Below are 9999 nucleotides of genomic sequence, written 5' to 3' on the forward strand. Positions count from 1 at the left end.
TAATGCTTTTGTTAGCCTATCCAGTTGAACCCACTAGATGCGGCGCTGCTACGTTGTTCATTCATATATTACGGAAAACGAGAATATCAGTGTGGAGAAGATGTTGTTTACGTCAAAACTGAAACCAAGCCGTTCACACAGAACGCATATTTATCACATTTTCTAGAGGGACATCTATCAGTGTTGCACTCGCGTCTCGCAGAGATCGGCATGTTTAGAAAGCCATGTAAAATTAATGCTAGTTCAACTTTTAAAAAACATGTCTAAAGACGTTATGGCGGTTTTTCCCCATCCCACTGTATCTCATGTTTTTTTAAATGCAAATGAGCTGCTGCTCCCCTCCCCCTTTTCCAGAACAGAGCTGCCATTACAGCTCGCTCGTACCTGCTAAAAAAACCCATCTGTTTTGGTTCTGATTATCATGTTTATCGCGCTGAAGTCATGCGTTTTAAACAATATTGGTTTAAACTTATGATATAAGGTTTTCTTCTGTAAGGGCATGCTGCCCCACTCTATGCATTTCAGAAGGTCTTAGCTTAAAGCTATCAAGGTATTGGGATTGCTTGCTTGTTAAGGCTTATCGAGTGTCCAGTATCATATCATTGCTAGACCTGCCGTTGCTTAAGCGGGATTTATAGTTTCGCCTGGCTCCGCTTTGCGAGCCTCCGCTGACTGCGCACGCACCTTTCCAAACGGACAAGGCTTATACTTGTCGCGTTCGCCGTTGTACTATTCTTTGAAACAACAGGGGGCAACGAGGAGTAATTGTCCTCTAAAACCATCGGGAATCACAGATGAGAAGAAGTAATTTGCCGGTACAATATTTCTCGCGTGATGAATGAGTTGATGAATTTGTCATTTTTTATGTACAAACTAATTAAAATAATCTTAAGCTTGTGTTTATTTCGCATCAAAACCAAGACAACTTTAAGCAAATAGTGTATAAATAGTATCTAAATGAATTCTATTTCTGTTTTTATACAATTAAAAATAAAAAAAGCCTTGGACAAACTATGCAAAACAAAACTCTACATTGTTTTCCCTCAAAGCGTTGAAAGTGCACCTGGTGGAGTTTGAACTTAACATCAACTGCTTCTGTTTCACACAAATGGCGGCACAGACATGCATGTTCAGCTAGACTCGCTTTGAACTCGAGCATCTAAGGAAACGGAGCTGCGCGGAAAGTTACAAAAAATGTTGTGCACACTGCCATGCGAAACGACGTTGCGCGCACTCAAAGCGAACTTCCACCAACACTGCGATGACGTCATATTTGCCGCAACTAGGCTGCAATCTAGTGGATTCTGCATCTTACTTTCAGGTTGCTTTAAAAAGGGGCTTGCTGCTCTTCTTGGCTGCTATTAAGAAGAGCACCTCTTCGCTGCTACACTCCTCCGGTAAGGGGCTTGCTACTCTTCTTAGCTGATTATAAAGAAGAGCACCCCTTCGCTGCCACTGTCTTCCCGAAGGGGCAAGCTGCTCTTCTTACCTGCTCATAGCAGAAGAGCACCCCTTCGCCACCACTCTCCTTCCGTAAGGCATTCAGTTAGATTGCTATCAGCATTTTGGCTGGGGGGTTCAGCATATGGTTGTTTTGGGGGGTGTTCTGCTCTCCCTGCTCCTATCCATGCTAGGCAGCGTGGATGGGCAGGGAGTGTTTGCCCAGAACAGAACCATTCCACCAACCTAAAATGTATGCTAATCGTGAGTTATATTGACGATAGTGGTCCTGACATAAATGGAGCGTAGCGATAGTTCTGGCAGGCCATGTTAGTTAAGCTCGCATCAGTTGACACTCAGCTGATCCATGTCTACCTATAGGATCATGACGCCAATCTTAATTCCCTTCATAATGTCCCTTCAGTCATTATTCAGTCGCTCAGGAACTAATCACCCACCTCCATCCCCAGCTCCTCCTCTCGTCCAGTCAGGACTTGGCAGTGAATATATCATTGAGTCAGAACACTGACCACTGAATTTAAAATAATCACGTAGAACATTAATGGTATCTGCTACATTTATCATTGATGTTGGTTCTTGGTTCTGACCCTGGGGGGGGTATTCTGCTCTCCCTGCTCCTATCCATGCTAGGCTGCGTGGATGGGCAGGGAGTGTTTGCCCAGAACAGAACCATTCCCCCAACCTAAAATGTATGCTAATCGTAAGTTATATTGACGATAGTGGTCCTGACAGAATTATTATTATTATTGTCATAAGTAAAAACATTATGGTTCTATAAACCAAAGAATATGTTCATGCTGACTGACCAGGGGGGAGTAGAGGGAAAGTCATTGACTCCCACCAGGGATGAGTCTGTCAGGCACTTCAGGATGTTGCCAGGGTAAGAGCTCCCATCACAAAGGGATTACACTTGGCTAATGCTCTCGCAGTTGCTGCCATGATCCTCTTTCCTCATGTGGGTTGTTCTGATAACCCCGGTCCCCAGGAGGTCTCCGTCATCTGTCATGCCATATAAATAAGCTGGTTGCTTTTCACTCAGAACACACGCTCAGTGCGACCAAACAATCAGACTCAAACGAAGAGAAAATTTGTATGCAAATTATCTTGATTCACGTAGTCAACGACTGCGGGACTATTTGTCATCGCTTCACAGTTGAGTTAGTTTTCATGGACTTTTCTTTACCTGAAAGAAAATATATTTATTTTTTAGGTTGTAATATATATATGTGTTTGTGTAATCTATGCATGTGGTTGATTATGGACGTACATTTTATGCCTGTAAGTGTTATGAGGGATATTTGATTGGCTTCAGAGGGGTTGCCGTTCCAAGTGCCCTCTGATTAAAAATGTGCCTGATTGCTAATTCTTTGGACTAAGGGTAAGAGCTCTCATGACACATTATGAATGAACATAATTACTAGTGATAACAAGAAAATTATTTGTGCTTTAAATCCTTACAGGGAGGAACTGTACTCAAATATTAATCCTAACTATATTCATTTTCCTGGCCAGGTTTAAGTATAGTAAGAAACAAATTTACAAAACAACATAATAAATTAATATAAGTGGGACAAAACAGTCTTAATTATTATTTATTTATTTATTTTATATTTTTTCAAATAACACTCCACCTTTAATAATAGTTATATTATTTTTATTTAAAATTTGTATAAATGTTTCATATGACACCATGGAAAATTAATTGGATAAACTGCAGTGTTTGTAAGAAAAACAGGATTTAATACAGATAACTGATTAAATTAAGACGTGATAAAAAATTTACATTTAATTTAATTTAGCTAATAGCTTAGTTTAAGCAAAAATGGGTTTTATTTAAACATGAAGACTTTGATAAGCAGAAATATATCCGTGAAATACAATGCTTGTTTAAACCATGAACAAGATTGCAAATCTCAGGACAATGCAAATGTAGTTATATGCAAGCTGTGTATCTACAGGATCATCATGCTGCCCAGATCGGTACTCCAGTGATGCAGCAAAAACTGAGATTTGAAGGGTTTATCTGTAAAATTATTGAAATAGAGACTGAAACGGGGTGTACAATTAACACGGAGTCTATTATTGAGTCACAAATCCAATACTTGTTTTCCAAAGACAGGCAAGAGGCAAGGGTAATATTGACGATAGTGGTCCTGACAGAATTATTATTATTATTGTCATAAGTAAAAACATTATGGTTCTATAAACCAAAGAATATGTTCATGCTGACTGACCAGGGGGGAGTAGAGGGAAAGTCATTGACTCCCACCAGGGATGAGTCTGTCAGGCACTTCAGGATGTTGCCAGGGTAAGAGCTCCCATCACAAAGGGATTACACTTGGCTAATGCTCTCGCAGTTGCTGCCATGATCCTCTTTCCTCATGTGGGTTGTTCTGATAACCCCGGTCCCCAGGAGGTCTCCGTCATCTGTCATGCCATATAAATAAGCTGGTTGCTTTTCACTCAGAACACACGCTCAGTGCGACCAAACAATCAGACTCAAACGAAGAGAAAATTTGTATGCAAATTATCTTGATTCACGTAGTCAACGACTGCGGGACTATTTGTCATCGCTTCACAGTTGAGTTAGTTTTCATGGACTTTTCTTTACCTGAAAGAAAATATATTTATTTTTTAGGTTGTAATATATATATGTGTTTGTGTAATCTATGCATGTGGTTGATTATGGACGTACATTTTATGCCTGTAAGTGTTATGAGGGATATTTGATTGGCTTCAGAGGGGTTGCCGTTCCAAGTGCCCTCTGATTAAAAATGTGCCTGATTGCTAATTCTTTGGAATAAGGGTTAGATAGAGCTCTTATGACACACATTACGAATGAACATAATAGTCACTGGTGATAACAAGAAAATAATGTGTGTTTTAAATCCTTACAGGGAGGAAATGTACTCAAATATTAATCCTAAATATATTCATTTTTCCTGGCCAGGTTTAAGTGTAGTAAGAAACAACATAATAAATTAATATGAGTGGGATACATTTTTGATTGATTTTTTTTTTTCAAATAACACTGCACCTTAAATTATAGTTGTTTTTTTATTTAAACATTTAATAAATGTTTCATATAGCACCATGGAGAATTAATAGGATAAACAGCAGTGTTTATAAGTAAGAAAAACAGGATTTAATACAGATAACTGATAAAATTAAGAAGTTATAAAAAAATACAAAGTTAAAAAAACGAAACAAATTGTAATTTAGGACAAGGGGACATAAATATTATGTTTAGCTGATAGCTTAGCTTAAGCAAAAATTTGTTGAGAAGTGCCCCTACAAGAAATTCCGCCCTTTATGATGTCATACAGGGGCCATACTCATAAAAAAAAAAAAAAAAACCTTCTGAAACTTATACGAACCCTGAAGGGGTTTATTTGGCACCGACATTCGCCCAACTCGTTTTTTGAAACTTTGGCCATTTTTAGCATGAGAATACAACTCCTTAACAGTGTAAATAAGTCAGAATGCATGAAATAGCATTAGACCTCCCCTTTAAAAGACTTTGATAAGCAGAAATATATCTGTAAAATACAATTGGAAATTTCAGGAGAAAGCTAATGCAAATGTAGTTCCATGAATATGCAATCTATCTACAGGATCATCATGATGCCCAGATCAGTATTCCAGTGATAGAGCAAACACCCATAAATGCGTTATATTATATGCTATATTGTGCATTAGAGAAACCCACATGTCTGAGATTTGAAGGGTTTATCTGTGACACTATTGAAATAGTGACTAAAACTGTAATGGGGTATAAAATTAACACAGAATCTATTATTGAGTCACAAATCACAAATCCAATACTTGTTTTTCAAAGAGAAGCATGAGGCAAGGGTAAACCTCAGCAAACACAACACAAAGTATAATGGAGAAATCAAAATAGGCAGGTAAACAAATAACTGATATCCAAACTAATAACAAACAGTAATTAGAATTTTAAGACAGCATGAGACTTCACAGTGTATCCAAAACAAATGGTCACAAATGTGTGGAATTATTGGGCACCACTTACATCTGCACTTAAAAAAATAATTGTTGAGAAAAGTTAAAAATTCAAGGCGACATTATGCATTTACACTTTTAAGTTCTCACAGCTGTTGTTTTAATGTTTCCTAAGAAACACTACTTTTTGTCCATTTTAATTTGTACGTTCACTAAATGCAAAAAAATTTCCATAGTAATGTCCTAAAATATCTTAATTTTCTCACCAAATATTGATATGTAATGTAATTGTGATTAATGTATTAATTATTAAATCATGAAATTAATTTGATAAAAAAACAGCCCTTTAACATTAAAAAAAATACATCTATAAGTACACACCATCTACAATTACACTGCTGCGAAGTACATGAAAACCAGATATTATTTAAAAATAAATTTGGGACTGATTAAAAACATTTTTTCATTAAGTCTTAAAAGGAAGATTTTAGAATTGCTTGTAATTAGTGTCAGGGGACTTAAATTACTTTTCCTAATGAGAGGCACTACTGTAGTAGTTTAAAGTGCAGGGAGACATTACTAGAGCAGGGGGGAATCTGCAATAGACAGAATATCATCTATAAAGCTGAAAACTAAGTTTTAAAAAGAAATGGCTGCATCCTCAGCATCTCTTAAAACATTTGGCTTCTTGCAATGGGAAAAGAGAAAATGGCACAATATTCCACTATATCAGAGATACATTATTCATATTAGAGTCTTAAATCTAGGGACTGAAATATTGATTCTCATTTTCCTGAGTAGAAAATGAGGATCAATGAGGAAATGCTCCCTCATTTAATTCCTACATATAAATATTTTGTGATTTTATTTATCTGGTGCTGGCATGGTTATCAGCTTGGGCAGGAAGAAAAGGTGAAAGGGACATCTACAATCCATCTGTCATGATTGGCAATGTGCAGTGTGATAATAGGCCGTTTTCACATGTTTAAATAAGCTGTTTAAAATTCTAAATATTTTAGCTTAAAATATTGCTTCCCCTGACATTAAAGGGATAGTTCACACAAAAATAAAAATTCAAGTTGTGCCTAGTCCTTGTCTCAAGAACACTACAATATCTTCTTTTGTGTTCAGCAGAAGAAAGAAATTAATACAGGTTTGGAACAACTTGAGTGTGAATAAATGATGACAGAATTTGTGGTTGAACTATCTCTTTAATAGCTGTAGCATTTCTTAAAGGGACAGTTCAGCCAAAAATAAAAATTCATCATTTACTCATCCTCCTCCTCCTCCAAGCCTCCATGACCTTCTTTCTTCCACGGGACACAAAAGATATTAAGAAATTAGTGTTTTTATAATGAATATCTCAAATATATATTATTAAACAAATCATAATGACATTTTGAAATTGTTTTGTTTTGATATTAGATGTGGACCAAATTTTGAGTGATTTGCCAAAGATAACAGATGTTTCCATGGGCAATTCTCTCTGGATACAATGGTAATTAAATGTCAACTTTGACATTTCCTGTCTGAGGAACAGATTCATGCTTGTATTCATAATTTCCTTGGACATCTATCCATAATAATTGCATTCCTCAAAGATCAGCCGGTGCACATTACCTTGTTTTCTCTTTTTTATAAATTACTTTAAATCTTGGGCCTGTTTATGAGCCTGTGGTGGGGCGAACAAGGACAGACACAGTGGTTGTTGTGTCAAACATTAATTTTTTTTCCTAAAATGATCATGATAATTATAAAAGGGGAAAGAGTGTCTGTGGAAAACAGTGCTGAACTGAAAGGGGCCGAGGCCTCGCTATAAAGTGGTCCTCAAAGGAACAGGGTGGCATTGAAATAAAGCAGTCGTTTTGTCTTAGAGCCAAAATCATTTTAAGAAATGGGCATTCAAAATGATAGTGCTTTCAGATTGACATTTAATCAAAGAATGGACAATCACTTCAAATTCAAAATTCATAGATATCCATATAAAATAAATTTTACCCACTGAATCAAAAGCGAACTAGCATTTTTTCTCAATCCTAAATCTGAGGACTTAATTGAAGTCACTGGCCTGACAGTGGCTGTAAGCTGCTTTGCACAGTTACTGATAATAGAGCACTTTTACTAGCTTCTCTTGTACTCTGTTTTAATCACACTTTAAGAATCTATTCCCATTCTTATCATGAGCCCCTCCTTCCCTATGGACCAACTGTAGTTGAGCTGCCACTGTCAGAGTGCTCTGCCTTGGTTTAACATACAAATCTCATGACATGGATTTTGGGATATGCGCCAAATCGAACAATACTGACAAGTGGTGATTACTAAATGAGGATAACTGAACAATACTATAATGCATATGGAATGAGACTGGTGAAATAAAACTGAGAGTCACATTAAAACTCGATGACATAAATGTCACATCTTAGTCCAGAGGTGTCCAAAACTCGGTCCTGGAGGGCTGCAGAGTTTAGCTCCAACTTGCCTCAGCACACCATACTACAAGTTTCTAGTATGCCTAGTAAGACCTTGATTAGCTGGTTCACGTGTGTATAATTAGGGTTGGAGCTAAACTCTGTAGGACACTGGCTTTCCAGGACCAAGTTTGGAGTCCCCTGCCTTAGACAATGCTTTCCATGGTGGGTTTTAGCAGGTATAGATCAGGGCCAGGATCTCTTGTCACCATCACAAGGCACTTCCCCCAGGTTGCTTCAAAAATCTTTCCTTGCAGTTAGTGTACTGTAAAAGAATGTTCACAATGAGAGTGATTTGCAGTGACAAAGGAAGCCATTTATTTTCAATTAGAGTTTGCGACAATGTTGAGCAGTGTTCAACTTAGAGGGATAATTCACCCAAAAATTCTGTCATAATTTATTCACCCTCATGTCATTCCAAACCTGTATGACTTTCTTTGTTCTGTGGAACACATACACTCACAAAGATATTTTGACTGTAAAAAAAGATTTTTATCAAAGGTGTAAATAAAACAAACAATTTCTTTATAATTATTTGTGCATTTTACAAATTTTTTTTATGATAGTCAGTGGGGTCTTATGTTGTTTAGACCACATTATTCTTCAAAATATCTTCTTTTGTTCTGCAGAAGGATGAAATGCATACAGGTTTGGAAAAACAAAATTTAGTGATTACTTTATAATCCTCCAAGAATTTGAAAGAAAAAAAGTTAGAATTCTATCATTTTCGTATGATAGGTAGTACGGTAGTACGATGGCGCCGACGGTGATGGCTGCCTCCGTGGCGTGCTCCGCACCCTCAAGTCATTCAAAACCTGTAAGACTTTCTTTGTTCTGTGAAGCAGAAGATAGAAGATATTTGGATTTTTTTCCCCCAAACAATGGAAGTCAATTGTCATCAAAACGTTTAGTTAGTTACCAACGTCCTTCTTTTGTGTTCTGCAGCAGAAAGAAGTTCATAGATTTTAATTTTTGGGTGAATTTAAAGGGATAGTTCACCCAAAAATGAAAATTTGATGTTTATCTGCTTACCTGCAGGGCATCCAAGATGTAGGTGACTTTGTTTCTTCAGTAGAACACAATCTTGAACACAGTCTTGCTTTACTGCGGATCGCAGACTTATAAGTGCATTACCGCCACCTATCTCTCAAATGGACCATAGACACTCCTAATTGAGATTGTAGATAGAGTGTCAATGGTCCATTTGAGAGATAGCACAATGAAGCCAAAAGCACAATGAAGATATCTTAAAGCATTTTAGTCCATGTATGCATTTGGCAGATGGTTTTATCCCAAGTAACTTGCAGTACAATGAATTCAAACTATATATTGCTTCAATTGGGTGTTCTCTGAAATTAAACCTGTGACCTTGATGTTGCTAATTACATGTTTCAAGTAAAAGAACAATATATGATGATGTGCACAATAAAGTGTTTTTTAAAGGGTCTTCACTAGATAAAACTGAAACAGCCACAATTTCACCCAAGCAATTGTAGATGCTGAAGCAGACAACATAAGCCCATGCAAAATCCCATTTAGATTCATATTAGGTTTATAATCAAATAGGGATGCGCCGATCTGATATTCATATCGGGTATCGGCTCCGATAGTGCCATTTTTCTCGGATCGGGTATTGGTCAGAGAGAGCCGATCCAAATCCGAGATTTTTTTTTTTTTTCTCGATTGTGCGAATTATTCTGCGTTACTTCTGAAGCCATACGATAGCTTAATGTGAGCTACATATGGATATTTAAGTCCTTACATTAAAGTTCACACAAACTCTTTTCTCCGCTGTGGCTGTCAGTCATTCGTTCAGCCTTTAAACCCTGGTCGCGTTCGGTTACAGCAGTCAGCTCTGTAAAAAAATGACGTAATGTGGACGCGGACGGCCGAAGTATACGTTGGCCTTAAACCTGCAGCACTAGCCGGTGTGTTCGACTAGAAGAGGTGCGGCGCAGATCGATCAGTGTTTGACATCCGCATAAGGCATAAAAAATCATCTTCCTCGTATTCTGCAGGCATATATTTTCCCCACATATCATATGAGGCATGACATCAAGGTTTGGCATACTGTCAGTGGAGTCTTTTTAATGGCAAAACAATAACA

This window comes from Sinocyclocheilus anshuiensis, unplaced genomic scaffold (assembly GCF_001515605.1).
Source record: "Sinocyclocheilus anshuiensis isolate Anshui unplaced genomic scaffold, SAMN03320099.WGS_v1.1 scaffold179, whole genome shotgun sequence".
Lineage (NCBI taxonomy): Eukaryota > Metazoa > Chordata > Actinopteri > Cypriniformes > Cyprinidae > Sinocyclocheilus > Sinocyclocheilus anshuiensis.